Source organism: Rhipicephalus microplus, chromosome 7, assembly GCF_043290135.1.
Source record: "Rhipicephalus microplus isolate Deutch F79 chromosome 7, USDA_Rmic, whole genome shotgun sequence".
NCBI lineage: Eukaryota > Metazoa > Arthropoda > Arachnida > Ixodida > Ixodidae > Rhipicephalus > Rhipicephalus microplus.
Genome location: NC_134706.1, coordinates 30,315,471 through 30,328,679, shown reverse-complemented (window position 1 = coordinate 30,328,679; position 13,209 = coordinate 30,315,471). Strand labels below are relative to the sequence as shown.

The window sequence follows — 13,209 nt, the reverse complement described above, 5'->3', positions numbered from 1 at the left end:
CGTTTAGATCGGGCGGTGGCTCACGCCACCTAGCCATAAAGTTAGGTACCATCACTGCGTGTTTAAGGATTGAATTTCACTCGCGCCTCGATCGTAGCCACCAATAAATTAGCCTCCTCTTGGTCATTTCTACCCGTTTAAAGTCTATTTTGCCTTCACTGTTCCTAAACACCAATGCTTTGAAAAATTCGGTGCCGTAAGCTTCGAGTAACCATGGAGCCCTCTACAGAACATTTACAGAACGTTTACAGAATGACAGCCCATGCACCGGCGCCGCCTGATGGCGCTATGGGGAACTGTCCGGTCGCAGTCCTGTCAGCCAGCTTGTAAGGGAAAGTACGTTGCGCAAAAAAAAAAACCATGCGCAAAATGCCAACACCGATGCAGACAGCTTTACTCAAAGTTGCCTCCGTGGTCACGAGGAAACGTCCTCGTATCTTCCACACCCGCACAGCGCATTGAATGCGCCCGTCTATACACGGGGCAGTTTCTTATCAGCATCGGCCTGGTTTCTCGGGCCGTTGCCTCCGCATCATCGTCGAGTCTAATCCTAGGTGCGGGCACGTCATGGCCGGGATGGGCACACGCATACTTTCACCGCTGGCCAAGGGCGATTCCTACGACCAGAAGGCTATGGGCGATTTCTTTTAATCACCTCCTAGCGGCCGCCACCGCCTTTCTAATCGGCTGTCATCTCGACTAAACACGCAGGCGCTCAACCAACCAGTTCGACCGCCTTGCGCAAAGCGAGCCGATCGAAACGGCCCATACTCGAGGGGGAGGAGGGTGCTCTCGCCTTGCCGCAGGGCAGCGTGGCGGTGAAGTTTCGCACTGACGAACCGTTGGCACTCAGTCAGGGACGGTATGCGTTCTTGAAGTAGTAGTATGCACTGGATGCGACGTCATTGACATTGTGGTGTTACCTTCAAGTGGCGAAACGCTATTACAGACACCTTAGACGCTAAGCGACCACGGTGGTTCGGCTATAGGCGTATAGCTGTCATTGTCTGTGGGAATACAGGTTAGAGTTAGACCGTTAAATGCAGACGTACTTTGGAAGCTACGCCGTGGATATCAAGGTGAGGTAAAGGAAGGTAGTCGCGTTTTAATGCCGAGGAAGACGTTTCCCTGTTCCGCTGAGTCGAGCAGGCTGACTCATGGCCTTGTGAACGGTGTTCCTGTCGTCGGTTAGCCTAATGAGTATCGCGACAATATCTTCTTCCACCGATACGCTTAAAATAAAAAAAGAACAGCTTCTCACCGCCGTATACCTGATCGTTTTTCATTAATAACTGTCGAGGTTTCACGTCCCAGAACAAAAAAAAAATGCGATTATGAGGGACGCGGTAGAGGCAGGCTCCAGAAATTTCGACCATACGGAGTTCTTTAGCATGCACTAAAATCTACTTTCACGGGCCTCTAGCATTTCACACGTATCGAAATGAGGCCGCCACAGCCGGAATTCAATACCGCGACCTGCGGGCCAGCACGAGAGCGCCCGATCGCTTCCCGATTGACTCATCCACAAGCTGCGACAGTGGCAACAATGTTCCTCCTCTGCCGTCCTCTGCACACACAGACTCGCACGCAAGCGTAACGAACTGTCACGAAATGGCCATTCTGAGGCGTGCGTGAATAAGTAAAAACTTGTCGAATATGTACCGTGCACGGGTGAAAACTCAGCAAGTTGGCGAAATCAGGCTACACACTCTGAACGCTTTCATAAAAAGAAAAAGGAACAAGGAGATATCCATTACTGGAATTACAGGTGACTCACCAGTGTCTAAATGTGTAACGCTTGACGCTTCAGCTGAACCTTCAGATTCCAGTCCACGATTACGGTATATCCGCTCGTAGATCACAATTTCCATCGCTTCTACACACGGCGACTATCCTCAACTTGTTGCTGGTATACTGAGGACCAGGTGGAACGAACAATCACGACGGCGTTTTCGCTCGCCATGTGCAGTGACGTAAACAATCCCACAAGTCCTGGCTCGTGGACCAGGTTCATGAACTATCTCACTATGGTTTGGGCACGATTTCGAATTCAATTGTCACTTGTGGCTGGCACATTTACGGCGTGTTTGGTGACGTCACTACTGATGGTGAGCGGACAGTGGCAAAAGGCAGGCGATGATAACTGGCCCGATAACGTGGTGATGGTTCGCTTTCTCTGATCCGACCCTATAAGGCGACTGTTCAATATTCGACTTAAAATGACTGCCTCCTAACAGCGATGAAAAAAATGCTGATCCGTAGTTTCTGTTCACTCGTCCCATTGGTTTATGTTGCGAAGGCCCCGATTATCTTGCGTTATGCTGAAAGCGTTGCTCGTGGTAATAACCATGGCAACAAGGGGTCAGCGTGCTTGCAGTCTTGCTGACGGCTTTACTTTCGGTGTTCACACATTTTTACACCACGTATAGACCAATCGATCGTCTAGCGAACCTTTAAAACGTGTCCTGCAATGGCGTGACGTTTGAAAAGTCCTTGGTGACGCTTTTTTTTTATTCTGTTTGTGCGAGTGCAATATACTCCACGGCACATGCTCATCACTAGAAGCGATCGGATAAATAGAAGCACCACATCTTAACAGAACAGAGGTGTGCTGCGTTTTCATCTAGCAATGAATGAATGAATAAACATTTATTATTTTTTTATTTATTTATAATACCTCAAGGGCCCCAGTCAAGGGGTTACATGAGGGGGTAGACAGTTCACAAACAGATGATTTGTTCGATGGCTTCTTTGAAATGGGCGATGCTGGAGTGGTGCACGATGTTGACGGTTAGTCCGATAGCTTACTTCGGGCGAGGTGGGGGGAAGAGGGAACCAACCCCTGTCCCATCCCACCTTCCGTCGATGGTAACGGTGGTGCCTCAGATGCCGGCACGAAAATGTTTTTTCTTTGTTTTTGTTAGTTTTCCAGGGGGGGGGGGTGGATTCTTTTGTACACTTTCAGACATTACTTACTAGCACAGCGTAAAACGGCATGGCCTGGTTAAAGGCAGCAGCGTTAATTAGACAGCAAAAGATAGCAGAGAACTGCCTTCATTAGGAGCAGTCTGGAGATCACCCAAGCACACGCAGTGATCATAAATACCAACTAGCCCAGCATTATACTGTCTTGCCGGGGTAAAGAACAAGAACGAAAGCGCTGACCTGCAGTGCTCCTGTGTACTTTTCTGCGTTCTGATGGTGTCCTATTCTCAGCTACTGTCGTAAATACGCATTACCCGTTGTCTTTAGGGTTCATCTGGATGTCTGGAATGGCCGGCCATTTTGTGGCTTCGTTTCTGAAAATCTCGTTAATCTAGCGGACAACAACGTCGAAAAACTGAAGAAGTGTTTCCATGGCGATTCGCACGAGGATGTTTTGGCCGTTCAGACGCGGTGGACCACGAACAATGCAACGAACGCCAACGGGAAAAACACGTGGACAAACAACAAACTGGCCCCCGGGAGCGAGGGGAGGGGTGGTATTATCTCTCTTTATCACTCTACTAAATGCAGTTCGCCAAAGCGTTGCATTTCCTCAGTTCGATCTAGATTCTTGAATTTTCTTTTCCTCGACAGAGATAAGACCACCATGTACACGATCGGGCGTTCAACAAGAGCCTTGCGTAGTCTCAGGGAAAGATTAGAACACATGTCAACGCCAATGAGTGGCGGCACTCCGATAATTTATCGCTTCTAGCTGCGCACCCAGTCTGCAGGGCGCGCTGTAGGCGCCGTTTCAGCGCAAACCGTCTAGCAGACATACCTCGTTTCAGTTTTCAGTAGCGCTAAGCTATACAGCGAACAAGGAAGGAACGTTTTCCGGGAACCTCGGCAGCAAGGGCGATCCCTGGGAGTGTAATCAAAATAATAAAATAAGTAGCGCGCGAAGCCTATTCGTATATCGAGTGCCCAGATCACGATCTGCAATATTTAGGGTCTAACTTGCGACACTTCTTCCCGAACCCGTAAATAGTGTTGGTAACTAGACAAACCACCCCTTCTGAGCAGCTTTCCTATTCGTTGCGTCTTGCTACTTATGTTATCACCTCTGGAGGCAGTTGATAACCCAGTGAGATATATCCCGTGTCGTATGGCTTGACTTGATCGGCATGCAGGGCTTCCTGAGGTAACCCAGCGCAGCAACTGGTTGTGGTGATGTCTATACGTGTGTTTTGCGGTCATGTGATGACAACACAACTCAACAGTCGTGTGATGTGTGTCCTCCATGTTTTGCGCTATTTCACTACACAACAGCCATGCTCTGTGCTTTGCAGTCTCGACTAGCCTCAACAACACAACAGCCATGTGTTGCTGACACCATGTGCTGTGTTGCCTCAACAACACAGCAGTCATATCTCACAACACTACAGCCATGCGTTGTTACCTCCACGTATACTGTGTTGCCTCAACAAAACACAACAGCCGTATCTCGCAACACAACAGTCATGTGTTGTTACCTCCAAGTGTTCTGTTGCCTCAACAGCACAATAGTGATGTCTCATAACACAACAGTCATGTGGTGTTACTTCCGTGAGCTGTGTTGCCTGAACAGCACAGCAGTAATACCGTGTGTCATTCACGACACAGCAAATGAAGGAAGTGCAATAAACGTCTGTTGTGCAGTGTTGCCTCTCTTTGTGCTGTGTGTATATGATCTTATACTGTACGAGGCAGTTTACCTCGTACATTTAGGGAGTTTACAGTTTACCTCGTTTATTTAGGGAGGATGTAACTAGGTTACATCCTCCCTAAACCTATACAACCCCTATACCCAACCCCTATACATAGCCCAAATTATATATAACCAACCCCTATACATAGCCTTCATAGATTACGAGAAAGCGTTTGATTCAGTAGAAATATCAGCCGTCATGCAAACACTGCGGAATCAGGGCGTAGATGAAGTATATATAAACATTCTGGAAGAAATCTGCAGGGGATCAACTGCTACCATAGTGCTTCATAAAGAAAGCAACAGAATACCAATCAAGAAGGGTGTAAGGCAGGGGGACACAATTTCCCCAATGCTATTTACCGCGTGCTTACAGGAGGTTTTCAGAAGCCTAGAATGGGAACAGTTAGGGATAAGAGTCAATGGAGAATACCTTAGTAACCTGCGCTTCGCCGATGACATTGCATTGCTGAGTAACTCGGGGGACGAATTGCAACTCATGATTACGGAGCTAGACAAGGAGAGCAGAAAGGTGGGTCTTAAAATTAATCTGCAGAAAACGAAAGTAATGTACAACAACCTCGGCAAGGAGCAGCGCTTCGAGATAGGTAATAGTGCACTTGAAGTTGTAAAAGACTATGTCTACTTAGGGCAGGTAATAACCGCAGAGCCGAACCACGAGACTGAAGTAACTAGAAGAATAAGAATGGGGTGGAGCACATTTGGCAAGCACTCTCAAATTATGACAGGTAGTTTGCCACTATCCCTCAAGAGGAAGGTATATAACAGCTGTATCTTGCCGGTACTTAGCTACGGAGCAGAAACCTGGAGACTTACAAAGGGGGTTCAGCTTAAATTGAGGACGACGCAGCGAGCAATGGAAAGAAAAATGGTAGGTGTAACCTTAAGAGACAAGAAGAGAGCAGAGTGGATTAGGGAACAAACGGGGGTTAAGGATATCATAGCTGAAATCAAGAAGAAGAAATGGACATGGGCAGGGCATGTAGCGCGTAGACAGGATAACCGCTGGTCATTAAGGGTAACTGACTGGATTCCCAGAGAAGGAAAGCGGGTTAGGGGGAGACAGAAGGTTAGGTGGGCAGATGAGATTAAGAAGTTTGCGGGTATAAATTGGCAGCAGCAAGCACAGGACCGGGTTAACTGGCGGAACATGGGAGAGGCCTTTGTCCTGCAGTGGACGTAGTCAGGCTGATGATGATGATGAACTAGGTTACCTCCTCCCTCTGCTACGGTCTCTCACAAACACTACCATGCGTTGTTACCTCGATGCGTTGCTTGCCTTCATAAATTTCGTTATCTACGTACCATGCGTTGTGCTGCCTCGTCTTTCTTTTTGTCCTGACCGTAAATGCTAAGCCGCACGTATCACTGACCGTGAAGCAAGTGGCTCAGATGACACCGGGGTTGCAAATTATATCGACTCATCAGCAGTCCACCTGGTCTGCATGATTAGGCAGCTTCTAAATGCGAAGCGTAACTCTTCGAATGTTACACAGGGACGGCCGAGTTAGCCCTTAGTTATTCTGAAACCTTCCCAAATGTGTTCACGACAATTGGTAGAAACATTAAAACTGTATTGTACTCTTCTGGAGTGACGCAACAGAAAGTTACGAAAGCATACGTACGATCATACCTCAGAGACGTATTGGACGTTTCAACTTTATTTTAGACAATGACAGGTATAACAAAATGTGCGCTTCTCCTTTCTAAGAGGCTGACAGCGAGGCACGCATGTCTTACGAGCATGCGTGCCAGCCCAGTATTCTACCGAAGAGACACGCCGGTGTTTAAAACTTCGTTGCAAACTTGACTTAGGCAGGCCTGATGTGGGGAAAAGAATTCGCGATAGTATGAGTAATAAAGCGTTTTAGAACAGCGAAAGAACAACCAGGCACCCACAATGCGAATTGCGTAACGAGTGGGTCGTCCGATGCTCGAACCCATTACAAAAGCTCGTTCTTGTTCACCTATTAACCGTGACGCATACCGACTTAAGGCATAATTCCTCATCATAGTCAGCCATTGCATGAAAAAACTTTCTTGCAAAGTGTAGCGGCTACTATGCTTCTGCGAAGAATGACGTAGGATAGCATGGTAAATGCCGGCCTAATACTCAAAAATTGTGGTTATTTACGGCATAGCGGCATAGTGCTACAAGCACCCTGCAAGTGTGTTTGTATAGCAGTTACCCAAAGAGTGTTTAGAAAAAACCCTGAAAGGCCGCTCTTTTAGCTTTCGCTGTGAACGCGTGCTGGCCGATCCGCGCAGGCTTGGCGGTTTTTCTCACAATGATCTACGACCGAAGGTCAATCATTTTCAATACAAGAACAAAAAAGTAGCTCTGACTTCAGGGCTGTCAGTCTCGTGAGACCCGCTATGACGGATTGCTCCGTATCAAGGACACCGACCACCCCAAAAAAGTTATGCACAAGGTACAGAACCAATACGGTCACACATAATAAATGATGGCCTCTTCCCCGTCAACCCACTTTCCAGTTGGAGCTCAACATCGATGCGTACCCCTAACAGTTATTTTGCGCGCACGCTATACGCCACCAAAGGCTCAAGCACGCACACGGATGCCAGACACGCACGTGTACCATTCGCTATTCGCGCGCGGTGGTTCGAATGCCGCTGCGTGCCCTCCTTCGACCTTGTTCGAACGAGATGACCCTTGGCTCTCGTATCTGGCACGGCCCCAAACGCGCACCGCGGCCACCTAATCGGACCGTTCGCGAAACGGCGATGATCTCAAAAGGATGTTCATGTGTGCATCGCCGCTCTCGTTCGCGCGTCGTGTATCCGGCACACGCAAGCGAAACCTATATGCACACACGCCGCTAAGCCCATTCGTCCTTACCCTCCTCCGTACCCCCAACCCGTCGGCCAGCCAGACCCGACGTCCCGTATCCGCCCACCCCCCTTCTCCTCCTTTGCTCTTACGTCACAAAGTACGGTGCGCATCACTTGGAGTGCTGCGGAACGGTCACGCACTTATCTATGAAGGATAACACGGTCGTGCCAGTGCATTCTACTCTTTGGTCATGTGTACAGTACAACCCTGTCATCCGCTTGTCACCGAAGCTGGAAACAAACGACACCGCCTAGAAACATGCACGCGTCTTGAGGTGCTATTCTGGACACTGTCTAATTCCGCCATATCGTCAAATTTCGGAATGGCAGCGTTTTAAGTCAATCAGAGACGTAGTAGCCGCTCACTTGGCCAATTAGCATCGATCAATGGCAGAATCTGAAAACATGGCAGAATTCGACAATCTCCAGAATTGCACCCTTGATTAACTAAGCCTTTTTTTCAGGACTAATTGACCAGCTAAACCAAAAGAGAGGCTCTGCTGAGGAATAGTGTGTGTGAAGCGTAGCAACGAGAAAACAACGTCCATGTGCAGACAGAAAATTCGTGATAGAGCAGTTTACTTGTTCCGTTACATTCGGCCTATTGCAAGACAGAACCGCAGAAGTTAACTGAAGGACGTTTAGACTGTTAATCCCACGAAACGTGACAGAAGCACGAAAGGGGACATTCACAATAAAGGACGACAGTGTGCGGCAGGAGAAACAGAAACGCGTAATCTTATTACCATCATTTTGCATCCTTTTTTTTTCATTCGAGCACTGGTTTATATCGATACTCGTGTCGCATAATTAAAGAGGGGAAAATATTAGACGGTTGTACCATATACGGCCGGATACTTACAGTTAGATTACGTAACGTGCACAAAAGTTTTCTGAGGAGCTTAAGATACAGCGACAGGGCCGCCTTGTGAAACCGAGTCCTCTTGCATTTATTAAACGGGAAAAAAGAAATGCCCTAACATACTCCCGCAGTCTGCGCCTTGCCGAATGACAGCTACATTAGCGGTTTTTCGTGTTCTTACGACAAACGAAAAAAAGGGAGCAGGGGGGTGGGGGCGAAGGAAGGAAATAAAACAAACCAAGTGTCGGTCATGACGAATTTTTTGAACGCTTCGGGTTAACACACGGGCCGTGTTCCGCACCTGATTCTCAAAGACTCATACAGAACGCCAAGTCCCGTTCTCTCTATACACAATGTGTACTCGCATTCAAACTTGTTCTGCACGCCACTTGAGCAAATGCTCCTCAAGCTGGTCTCTATAGCTCATTTCACACTTCAAACCACGCGCTGCGCGATTTTATATCGAGCTCGCAGCTACACGCGCGACCTAGCGCCACTTTTGCTCGATCGAACTTTCTTCACTTTCCATCACCACTCTTCTTCTCCGGCGGGGCAGCGGGGACCGCCTCGCAGCGACCGCTCCGACTCGTCCCTGCCCGCCGTTAGGCTATACAGGCGATGACCCACTTATTGGACTTGAGAGGTGGCGTGGGTAAAGGAAAGGAAAAGGAGGGAGGGGCAGTGTCTGTAAGAAGCTTTGCCGCTAACCGGTCTTCCCTCCTTCCACGGAAGAGGGCAGTCCTTGAACCCGTGCCTTGAACCACGAGCCAACGTCTTTTTCTTTTCTTGATTTGCTTGCCACCACTGCAAGCAGCAGGAGCAAGCAGCGTCGTCGTACAAGCCATAACGCGGGCGCACGCCGCCTCCCCCCCCGAGTCATCGTCGAATCCACGGAGGAGTCGTCGCGCACCTCGTCGACCTTGCGCTAGCCGGCGCCTCTTTGCCGCCTGCGAAAGAATGCCGTCCCGGAAAAGAAGAATAATCCCATCGCAGATCGCGTTGGTTGCGGAGTGGTGATGATGACATGCTTTCGCCCTTCTATGCCCCCCCGTCCTTCCCTTACCTATCGTGCAAGTCCTTGCGCTAACGAGAGACACCACCGCATGGTCGAACTGTGCTGTGCGATTGCCCCCATGCCCTCATCCGACTGAAATGTGTAGGCTGTTTTACCCAAGACGTGTGGGTGACGCCGTCTTGCCACTGGCTTTTATGGCGATCTTTTCTTTCTTTTTTGTGTAATGCAATGTTAATTAATAAGGCCGTGAAACATCGCGCACACCAACCCAACCATTTCCATGCGCAAGCGATTACCGTAACACTCTTGGTTTAGTTGTTAAAAGCTGCCTAACGCAATGGCTTACAGCCCAACATGGCGGCACTGAAATCACTCAAAATAGTACACGGAGTGATCTACCTACTGTTCCCGCGTTCTTGTGCGGTATTGTAGAGCACTCACGGATTAAAATGGAACAATTTATGGCTAAGTATACGCAATTACTTTCCCTTTCACGTATTTAGTCCGGGGGATATGGGCGCAATTTAGACTGGGGAGAAAATGGGGGCACTGCAGTAAATGGGGTCAGTGAAAAGAGAGACGCTGGAAGCGACTTTGACGACTCTGCTCGTGACCCGTGTGAACAAACCGGTCGCCTTTCTTACCCATACACGGGTCTTTTGCATACCACTTCGCAGAACCGATCCGCACCGTTAGATGGCACACCGAGAACTCGCCCTGGGCTCTGCAGCACCCGCATACTTTCTACCACACCAACACGGCGGCGCTGTCTGCCTCGCACTAACTCCCTCCTAGCGGAGAATCTTGCGCACGTCTACGCCTTGTTTCATTCCTTTCCCCCCTACTCTCCAACCAGAATCTTTTGTTTGCCAGAAGATACCAAAGGACTGCCGAAGACAGCATCCGCCTACCTTGTACCCACTGCTCAGACCAGGTGCTGCCCTTTGTCTTGAAACAACTTCTTACGAATGTGTTCGTTTTTAAACCATTCATTTTAAATGTATTCGGCTCGTAAAACAATTTCATCTCATTAATTGTCCGGTACCGTCCGTTTCACGGCTGATTTTCCGCGGTAGGTTGTGCCAGGACAATAACGAACAAACGACCAACCAACTTCCTGGCTACGACTACTGCACAGTACTCGAAGCATCGCCAGAGTAACGGGCAAACATGAAGGCAGTCACTTTGACGGAAATCCTCCAAACCACGGTGCAGTTACCGGAAGAGAAACCATAACGCAGTAATAAAGCACACGTGCGTGACTGCAACGAGTCCTCGTCTGAGCCATGCCGACACTTCCCTGAGAAAGAAAACAGGGCCGAGACCATTGTGGAGTTCCAGTCACACAAGGAACGTTCGGTTGACAGGCCGGCCAGTTAGTCCCAGCAAATTACACGCTCCCTGGCGCTGACATACCGCTTTGAAAGCGTAGCCTCTGTAGGCAAAAAAAAAAAAAGGAAACCAGAACAAAGACAAATATAAGAATATACAACCAAAAGACATGGGTTGGGGTAAAGGTCATTACGAATGACTTGCATTGCCATTGAGTGCCATGGTGGGGACTTTCAGATGACCTCCCTTGCGTGTCGAATGTTTTCCGACGACAAAGAATGTACATTCGCTTGAAAACTTCCGGGCAGATGCGTGTACCATCCCCATATATTTTGTCCCTCTCTCTATTGACTTATGCGAGCCCACACTCATGACAAGTGCTCATGAGTGTTGTCAGCTTACACACGCTAAACATTTACAGTGCCATAAAGGAGGAAAAGTTGCTGACTGTACCTTAGGTAGAAACTCCACGAAGGTGTACTCAAAAGCTCAAAAGACATGACGCAAGAAAGAAGAACCAGGCAGGACGGTACTGCCCGGTTCTGCGTCCTTGTGTGTCTTTTGTTACCTTCATGCTTTTGCAAGAGTTTCCAGTGTATCGAAATGTTCACTCACTCGATTCGTGTGTTGAATGTTCCGTGTGTATAGGACAAGGCTGGGCGTCAAGATCAATTCGATGCCGTCGCGAGCGCCGACCGAAGAAGGCGGCGCTGCGCGTGAAGCGTAAACATACAAAGCTCTCGAAGAAAATGGCGCACGTAAGCCTTTGCGCATGCGCGACCCTCATGCGCTGACCTGCAAGCAGGCGGACATGTAATCTCCAAAGCGCAAGCACTTCGCGTAAGCCACCCATAAGGCATGACCCTGCGAACAACGACGATCGCGCAAGGCGTAATAAAAGTCCGTTCCCGATTATCGGCGCGCAGGTATATGTGTAATAATATGCGTCACGGTCAGAGCTGCGGGGGGGGGGGGGGGGGAATGTGGGTTAATCACTTTGCATGACACTGGCATGGCGGTGCGGCACGATGCGGACCAAGTTCACGGCGAGTTATGGACGACGGCAGAATACGGTCACGGCGCGCGCGCATGTCTATACGGCACTCACGGCTATACCATAGCACGTGCGAATCGAAGCCACCGGTGGACAATATAGCCAACGCGTTGGGAGCATCGCGCCCCCTTGCGAAGCGGTGATGCGTGGCGGCTAATTATGCGTGGCGGCTAATTATGGTAGTAGCGGGGGTATTGATCTGAGCGTAATCACAGAGTCGATCGCGTAAGAAAGAGAGAGAGAGAGATGAAGTCATAAGAGCAAAGAGAAGAATGTGAACCAGGGGATATAGTCGCATGGCGTAACAGGCAGAAAGAAAAATTGAAATAAAGGAAGCAAGTGAGAAATATAGAGAGATAATGAAAAAGGGAAAAACAGGAAGAAAAATGAAAATAAACGTAAATAAACCGAAAAATAACTGGAAATGAGAAAACGAAAGAAAGAAAGAGGGAAACAAAGAGAAAGCCTAATAGAAACAAAGAAAGCTGCCACGCTCTGCACTTCCGTCAGGCTTTGCAACATTAATGCGAGGCTGTTTCTTTTTTCTTCTTTTTTTGTAGTATACACCTTTTCTCAGGAAGGAAAAAAAAACACCGCCATGATGGGCTGTGCGCGGGAATACAAACGCTAAGGGCGCAGCGTTGCCAGTGCATTTTCGAGGGGACGCGCCAATTTTCACAGCCCAAGAAGGGCTAAGGCGGCGCCCAGGGAGGCGTTTATGAAAAGGTGCATACTCGATCCATTCAAAAGGAAAGGTGCAGCCGGTGTCTTACTTGAGCGCGAACGTCTCCTATGCATAATATCGATAAATAAACGCAGAAAAAGGCAAACAGCATGCAGTGTCATTAATAAACATAAATGACACATAATTGTTTCTGTGCAACCACGAGGCAGACGGCGTAAGCCATGCCATCAACAAGGTTGGGCCGTGAATAAAGCAACACAGAAAAGAAATGAGGCTCCAAACACCCCGTTGACGCCGTGGGCCGCGAGGGGGCGTCTGTGGCGGTTTGTCGACAGGCGGTGCAGCGTTTGGGACGGGTTCACCGGCACCGTTCCGGAATTCCCGGTTATACCGAAGCTTCATAGCTGGGCACGCTTTAATTACAAACGCCCCCCACCCCCTAGAGTGTCAACGCAACGAACGCAGACGCTTCTTTCGCGCATTTCCGCGTGAGATATACGCTGATGCGTTACGTGGGAGCAGCGTGGTTAGGTTAGCGGTGTGTCTGGTTACGTGGCATTATTTTCATTTTTATTGAAAAGCAACGCCCGAATGTGCTCCTTCCAGCCACATGACGAAAAGGAGACACGATGTGTAGGACGTCTACGATGTTTTCTAAGTGGGCGCCGCTTGGGTGTGTCCAATTTGGACGGAACTATCACGTTGTCATCGA

General features: G+C 48.9%; 1 protein-coding gene and 1 long non-coding RNA gene across 2 annotated transcripts in view; one reads left to right on the top strand and one right to left on the bottom strand.

Annotated features, from left to right (window-relative positions):
* The window catches only part of LOC142767386 (uncharacterized), a 108,397-nt gene extending 106,355 nt beyond the window's left edge, over positions 1-2,042 (bottom strand). Inside the window, exon 1 of the long non-coding RNA XR_012884847.1 lies at positions 1,778-2,042. This is a non-coding gene — a long non-coding RNA (uncharacterized LOC142767386). The remainder of the gene's footprint in view (positions 1-1,777) is intronic.
* Positions 1-13,209, top strand: part of LOC119180346 (Chitinase 6) — an 89,380-nt gene that overhangs the window by 49,828 nt on the left and 26,343 nt on the right. The window lies entirely within an intron of this gene.